Source organism: Coturnix japonica, chromosome 18, assembly GCF_054131305.1.
Source record: "Coturnix japonica strain WE chromosome 18, WE-NBRP24, whole genome shotgun sequence".
NCBI lineage: Eukaryota > Metazoa > Chordata > Aves > Galliformes > Phasianidae > Coturnix > Coturnix japonica.
In genome coordinates this window covers 8,281,878-8,289,633 of record NC_140680.1, presented here as the reverse complement: position 1 = coordinate 8,289,633, position 7,756 = coordinate 8,281,878, and the positions used below count along the sequence as shown (strand labels likewise).

At 47.6% G+C, this 7,756-nt stretch overlaps 1 long non-coding RNA gene across 1 annotated transcript; it reads left to right on the top strand.

Annotated features, from left to right (window-relative positions):
• The first annotated feature begins 844 nt into the window (after window positions 1-844).
• Window positions 845-2,945, top strand: LOC146757921 (uncharacterized). The gene is made up of 3 exons (XR_014935719.1): window positions 845-1,955; window positions 2,611-2,682; window positions 2,865-2,945. It is a non-coding gene; the product is annotated as an uncharacterized LOC146757921 (long non-coding RNA).
• The last annotated feature ends 4,811 nt before the right edge of the window (window positions 2,946-7,756 follow it).

Sequence of the window (7,756 nt, the reverse complement as noted above, 5' to 3'; positions counted from 1 at the left end):
AGGGGAGGGGAGAGGAGAGAGAAGAGGGGAAGAGAGGATCCTCCCTGCTCTCCCACCGTGCCCCAAGGAAGCCCAACGGACAGCAGAGGAAGAGCCGACTTCGGCCGTTACTGACAGGGCCGGCTCCTGCGGCGTGAGAGCTGCTGGGCAAGTGGGCAGTGCTGCAGCGAGACAGCTCCGCCCGGGGGCAGCTCCTCGGTACGGCGCAGCAGGGCAGGTAGCACTGCCTGCTGGTGACAAGGGGAGCAGAGAGAAGTCAGAGAGATGACGAACACACCCTGGAGAGAGAGAACAGCTGAGAGCTCACTGTAGGAGGAAAGAAAGGCTTGCGTTGGAGAGGACCTTAAAGCCCACCCAGTCCCAACTCCGGATCAGGATGCCCAGGACCCCCTCCAATCTGGCCTTGGGCATCCTTAAAGGATGTCCTGTGGGCTGTATGGCACGCCAGACGCCTGGAGTCTAGGGAAGTTAACCCCATGTACTATAAAAACAGATAATGGACCTGCATATATTTATAAGGCCACTCAAATTTTCCTCCAAGGTTAGGGGGTTACACTTGTTACAGGCATTCCCATTCTCCCATTGGGCAAGCTATCACTGAGTGTGCTGATCAAACACTGAAATGTACTCGTAATAATGAAAAAGGGGGAGTATGGAAGACACACCACAAGAAAGATTATGTAAGGCTTTGTTTGTGTTAACTATTTTGAATCGCAATCAGACGGTTTCTGCTTGAGTAGCTGTTAGTTTTGGGCCTCCCCAGTGCTCCTTCACGCATATGAGTCCATGCCTTCCGACACTGCATGAGGTCACCATGCCTGCGTGAAGCCATGATGTCACAAAGCCCCATAGTGAGTCTGTGCTGGGGCACAGGCACTATTCCGGCACTTGCAGTGGCTGCTGCAGTGGTGGTAGCAGTATTGCGTGTGTGTGGGTGACCATGGTCCTCAAACACTTTCTCCTCCTCCTCCTTGTGGCCTGGCAGGCCTCTGGCATCCAGGCTGCTCCATGGGGAAGATCGAGAGTGGGTGAGTGAGTAGAGATGTGGCCAGCATCGATGGGCAGCACACGGTGCTCTCCGTGGATGAAGCCCAGGCCCTCCACATAAAGACCCTGCTGCGGCCCTGAGGAACAGCCTGGGGCAGCTCTGGAGCAGTCTCTCACTGCCCAGCTGCAAATCTTCCCCACAAGAAGCATGGAAGATCGTTTTATTTTCAATTGCTTTAACTTGGCCTTACTGCAGATGCCATCTGCAAGCCAACAGGTCACCAGGCCGCTCTGCAGCTTTGAAAATCCTTATCCACATATAAATTTCCTGTCCAACCTATAACAGGTCACTACAGTGGGGATATTTCTCCTCTGTGCTTGATTGTAGGTTCTCATGTTCTCATGTTTGGTTACAGATGTGCCCCCGGAGCGGGCTTTTCCAGTCCTTCCGCGGCCTCCTCTTCTTGATCCACGCTGGAATCCCAGGGGTAGGTAGTCAATCTTTACTGATTTTACAGATCCACATTTGCATCCTCTGTCATTACCCAGCCACTAAAGGACACTTCACTAAGGACGAAGGAGATCACAACATACAGTGGGGATATTTCTCCTCTGTGCTTGATTGTAGGTTCTCATGTTCTCATGTTTGGTTACAGATGTGCCCCCGGAGCGGGCTTTTCCAGTCCTTCCGCGGCCTCCTCTTCTTGATCCACGCTGGAATCCCAGGGGTAGGTAGTCAATCTTTACAGATTTTACAGATCCTCATTTGCATCCTCTGTCATTACCCAGCCACTAAAGGACACTTCACTAAGGACGAAGGAGATCACACCATACAGTGGGGATATTTCTCCTCTGTGCTTGATTGTAGGATCTCATGTTCTCATGTTTGGTTACAGATGTGCCCCCGGAGAGGGCTTTTCCTGTCCTTCCGCGGCCTCCTGTTCTTGATCCACGCGGGCATCCCAGGGGTAGGTAGTCAATCTTTACTGATTTTACAGATGCACATTTGCATCCCCTGTCATTACCAAGCCACTAAAGGACACTTCACTAAGGATGAAGGAGATCACACCATACATAGGGAATATTTCTCCTTTGTGCTTGATCACTGCTGTACTTGTTGGTGATGAGTACAGAGTTCTGTGGCCTAATCCTCCCCATAAGCCTCAGGGTGATTCTAAAGGTAAGCTGCTGAAGAAATGAGCATTTCAGTGTTCTTTTTGTGTGAAATATAACTTCCTCTTTCCTTGGCCAATGCACAGACATGGAAAAGAGCAGAGTAGGAAAAGGTTACGTTTGGTGGTTTGCCAAGTGCTTTGTGAAAATGTCCATGCTAGCCACTGCTGTACTTCGTTACTGCCAGCACCTACTAAGCAAACAGCTGGCAGACTGAGGCTGAATTTAGAGCTGGTGTGGGCTCCAGGGAGCTCCTGGCATCCCACGTGATTAGTTTTGTACCAGCATGTTGCTAGTGTAGGTAACTCCTTGAAAGATGCTCGTCAGTAGAAGAGAGAGATGAGCACTGTAGAACAATCTTGTGCTTGAACTGCATTCACTGTTATTTTGATCCGAAGAAATCTACTGACATTGCTCACTGGAGGTTCTCTGTCCTGTGTTTGTTTAAAGATGCAGCAGTAGCTGATGGTTTTCCATTCTTCCAGCTGCGTTCCGTTGCTGAACATCCAAAAGACCATACAGGTATGTGGTTTTTTACTTCCTCTGAGAGCTTTCATGCCAAATACAAGACAGGTATCTCTGCGGGCATGAAAACTGCATCCTGCTTGTATGTGTCCTCTCACTGCATAATCCCAGATATGCACTGCTATTCAGTTATGCTGATGTTGATCACAGTATGTGATGGGAACTTCTTATGCTCTCAGGTTTGGTTACAGATAAGCCCTCAGAGAAGGCTCTTCCAGCTCCTCTGCGGCCTCCTGTGCTGAATCCAAGCTGGCCTCCAAGGGGTAGGCAGCCAATCTTTATTGACTTAACAGAATGAACACTACTTTTCTATACTTTGTTCATGCAAAATTTAACTTTATGTTAAGGTACTCAGAGAGCACGTTATACATCTAGAAGAGGGAAAAAATCTCAAAAGGCATCTGATGTCTTAGACAAAACTGTGAAGAAACTGGTGCAGATAGACTACGGTGAGCCCCAGATCTTTTTTTCTTAAACTTTATTGATTCATTTGTGGCAGACTGCCTCCTGAAGACATCATCCTCCTGATGAGGAACAGATACTTATAATCTAACTCTTATGCTTTCTTTCTAAAGACCCACGTGCAAAAAGTAATCAGAAGAAAGGAAGCTATCGCATGCCTCCAGTTTCTGATGTAGAAAGAAAGGCAATGGATGAAAACGGCATGCCAGGTAAGTACTCTCCCCTGGCCACCCAGTGTCACGAAACAGAAATACTGTGTGTCAGTACGCCCTGGCCTAGTCAGCTCTCATGTCAGCACCTAAACCTGAATGTTTTAGAACACAACAAGGGCTGTAGAAGAAGCCAGGTATGGTTCATGTGGATCAGTACCACCAGTGTGCTAGAGAGATGCTTGCAATCCTCTATGGAGTGCTCAGCCATTTTCAGCTTCCCACTGTACCGAGTTCCCAGGGTTTCGGGAACATCAGGAATGCTCCCTTTTTAGAACTAGACAATTAGAGGGCTGTGACCTAAGCTGTACTGTGCTGAGGTCAGCTTTCCCTCTGCTACTGCCACGTTAGAGTCCAGCTTCCAGCCTGGAGGACATCCTCACAGGGTGCTCAGGAGATGTGCGCTTTGGAGAGCAAGAGCATTTCTGCTCTAGCTCTGCTCCCCTTGGACAAAGACTGGACTCTCAACACCCATCTCTATCCCATAGTCCAGAGAAGCAGACAGGGGCAATATCGGTGTAGCCTCCCACTGCAATCCTTCTTGTCCTTTGTTGCTAAGACAACATAGATGGAGGAACCCACCACTGCGTGAGATGTTTCAGGCATGTCAAGCAGACTTTGAGATTATCTGTAGCAGAGAACAGAATATTGAGTTGAATTTTTTTCTTTTCCTCTAGTGGTGGACTCTGGGACAAACTCAAAGGCAGGCAGCAACATACGTGAGCGGTTATATATTACAATGTCTTCAGTGGTCCCAATGGTGCTGCTGTCTTTGCGTCTGACGTTTTTACTTGGTAAATTGTAAGTTGGCTTTTCCCCTAAAGTCCTCATTGCTTCGATTGGCAATGAAACCCCTGAAGTTACAGTATACTGCATGGCCAAGTCAGCTGTTGGCAGTACTCTGCTGAATTCCTGTTGTAAGATTTTTTAAACTGGCTTCTTAATTCCCACATGATCAGTAGTATTTTCTGAAATCCATTCTTACAGAATAAAAGCGATAGAAAAGCGAAAACAGGGACAAGCTGACACTGCCACTACCTCCACTGGAGAAGATCAAACTGGAGATGCAGGGTCAAGGAAAGAACAAAATGATACTCTTACCCAAGAAGATGAGGACATCAACAACGGCCTCAGCCCATGACCCTGCACTTTTCCACCAGAGTTCACTCAGCTTTACAGCAACATGAGTGCAGGTGCCTCGCCTGTAACAGCATGTACCAGCAGCTCTCCTATTAGGTGGCTATTCTCCAGACCTCCACATCTTGCAATAAGACTCTATCTTATCTAGGAGGCGAGAGGTGGAAGGTGTGTGGTGCGTGTCACTGTACGGCAGTCAGCATCACTTTGTGGACCATTTCGCTGGAGCTGTTTGCCTTCGGAAGGGAGTGCTCAGAATGTTTACTGGTGGAAGATCTGGCCTGTAACCAAGTAACTCCAGCTTGGTACTGGGGATTGGTGGATGATAACATTATATCCTGAGAAGGCAAGATACAAGCGGACACCTCCCTATTAATTCTTATCTGATGACAAGGCCCAGAAGATGGGAACAAAAGGAGTTCCTGCTGCGATCCAAAAGCCGGAAGCTGTCCCTCCAAAGAGCTGACCCAGCCACTTTGGACTTAGAAATAAGTCTGAACTGTCACTGGACAAAGTTGTCATTGTCTTCAACCAAGCAACAACTCCGATGACCCACCACAACTGAAAATCAACAACTGTACTATGAACGCTAGACGCAAGGTGGTGACTATCTCTCTTGCTTTCTACAAGGACTCCTTGCTTTTATTTCCTATAATCTTTTCTATCACTTGTCTTCTCTTCCACATCTCCTTAGGATTTGTAATAAACTTGTTAAACTAACATTTGACCTGTTGTGTATTAATAGTGCCATCGGGTATATGTATATTAAAAGAACCTCCTCTCCCTCCTATAAATTGAAGTGAAACAGCTGCCACCAGGCACTAATCCACCAGAATGGATGTGCCAGGGAGACCTGATGTCCAAAAGGCTTCCCTGAGCTATCATGGGCTGCTGCTGTGAATCAGGACAGGAAAGAGGCACTCAGAAGGATGGCTGACCACTGCTGACCACATCAAAGAGAAACAATGCAGTGGCAGAGGCTGCAGGGTTGGAGCTGGGAGGTGATAAATGAGCAGAAAGCAGGAGCAGGGCTGGGAGGGTGAGAGATGTGGCATCAAAAACAAGAATGGACATAAAGGTGGAATAGAGTATAATGAAGTAATTAAAAATTAAATGTCCCTTGTTCCCCAGCCTGGAGAGGTGAGAATGTGGTCAGAGGAGCCCTGGCCCTGCAGCCTGGCCTTAGAGCACTTCCACTCAGAGCCTGAGAGGACAAGTACCCTGGCCAGGCAGCAAATGGGAGCCTCAGTGTCCCCCAGCAAGGAGTCCCCGGTTACTAAGACTCTCTGCCCCTTTTTGGTGGCACATGTATTGATGCAGCGTTCCGATCAGCCTCGCTCCCTGTGTTCGTTACTTCCTGTGTTCTCCTTCTGCTTCCAGAAGAGACATAGGACCAGCCCTATTCCTCTCATGGGTTGTCAAGTCCTCTGTCCTGTAGGTGAGCATTTGGATTGGCTATTCCACTTGCATAGACTTAGGAGAGGGCTGCCAGTCTGCAGTAGCTGTAGGTACACACCTCCTCCTATGTGTCTCCCTGAGATTCCCAGGAGCCCCTTATGCTGCTGATTTCTCACAGCAGCCTGGATATCTGCTGAAGCAGCTCCTTGAGCAGGACACACCTGCACCCATGACATCCCTCTTCTTCCTCAGCACCCAGGAAGACTTCCAGATTCCAGAGTTTCTCACAGTCAACAGTCTGGACTGCCACAGGACTCCCTGGCTTGTCCACCTGGCTGCCCACATGAGCCCAGAGAGGCCGCATCCGCTCCGTCTGGGTCGGTGCCTCTGCTCGGCCACTGCGATGGGTGCCCACCATGCTAATTATAAGAGGCAGCAGCCTCTTACAGATCTCTCTAGAGCTCTGAAAGGAGGGAAGGGGAGAGGAGAGAGAAGAGGGGAAGAGAGGATCCTCCCTGCTCTCCCACCGTGCCCCAAGGAAGCCCAACGGACAGCAGAGGAAGAGCCGACTTCGGCCGTTACTGACAGGGCCGGCTCCTGCGGCGTGAGAGCTGCTGGGCAAGTGGGCAGTGCTGCAGCGAGACAGCTCCGCCCGGGGGCAGCTCCTCGGTACGGCGCAGCAGGGCAGGTAGCACTGCCTGCTGGTGACAAGGGGAGCAGAGAGAAGTCAGAGAGATGACGAACACACCCTGGAGAGAGAGAAAAGCTGAGAGCTCACTGTAGGAGGAAAGAAAGGCTTGCGTTGGAGAGGACCTTAAAGCCCACCCAGTCCCAACTCCGGATCAGGATGCCCAGGACCCCCTCCAATCTGGCCTTGGGCATCCTTAAAGATGGGACACTCACAGCTATCTTGGCAACCCAGAGGAAATGATTTTTGAATTATTTTCCTGAAAAAAATAAAAGGTAAAAAGACGGCTTCTTCAGGCATCTAAATCTGTTAATGGTGAGCCTCTTTAATATAATGTCTTCATAAGAGATAATGTAATGTATGGAACCCAGATTTATTGGAAAATGATTTCTTGAAGATGTTTAGGAAGAGCACAATACTACACACAACTATAAAAGCAAACAAACAAAAACATTGAATGACATAAACAAATCAATTATTTGTTCACTCCTTTTTGCATGGATGAAAGTGACCCACCAGCATTACTCATGGAAGTTACTTTGATTCCTATGACATTTTGACTAGCTTATTGTAAATGACATTCTTTGAATGTCAGACATCAGAAGGTAAAGGAAAATGCCTACTTGTAATGTGAGCGAGCATTACTTTGCTGAGAGCTGTGAATATAATGAAACTAATTTTCCATATGAGATAGGTGCAGCCATAAAGAGCTTTATGGCTACATTCTGAACAGCTGCTCGGGTCTTTTCTAATTGTAGACAAACTAAATTGGACAGTGAAATATGTTTTATACTTGTATAAAAATTAGGTTAGTCAGGAATAGAAAGAAAACATCCTAAAGGAACAAGCAAGAAAAGTTTTGTAGCTAGTAAATCAGTGAAGATCATCTGACAACAACATTGAATTTTACCATCTCAAAACTCATTCTGTTTTGTGATTCACTACAATGCACAATTTTTGGGCAGGTAAACGCATATTTTGGAAATTATTATTTTTATTTTCCCCTTTCTTCATCATCTATTCTTTTTATATTTTCAGCGCAGTTTTCCAGACTCAGGAAAGAATTGGAAGACCTAAAGTGAACTTTGATTTTAAGAGGAGGCAATTACATTTTGCCAAGCAACTCTTGACCCCAGTCATTTAGCTTCTGGGACCTTGATGCAGCACAGAGGCTGTC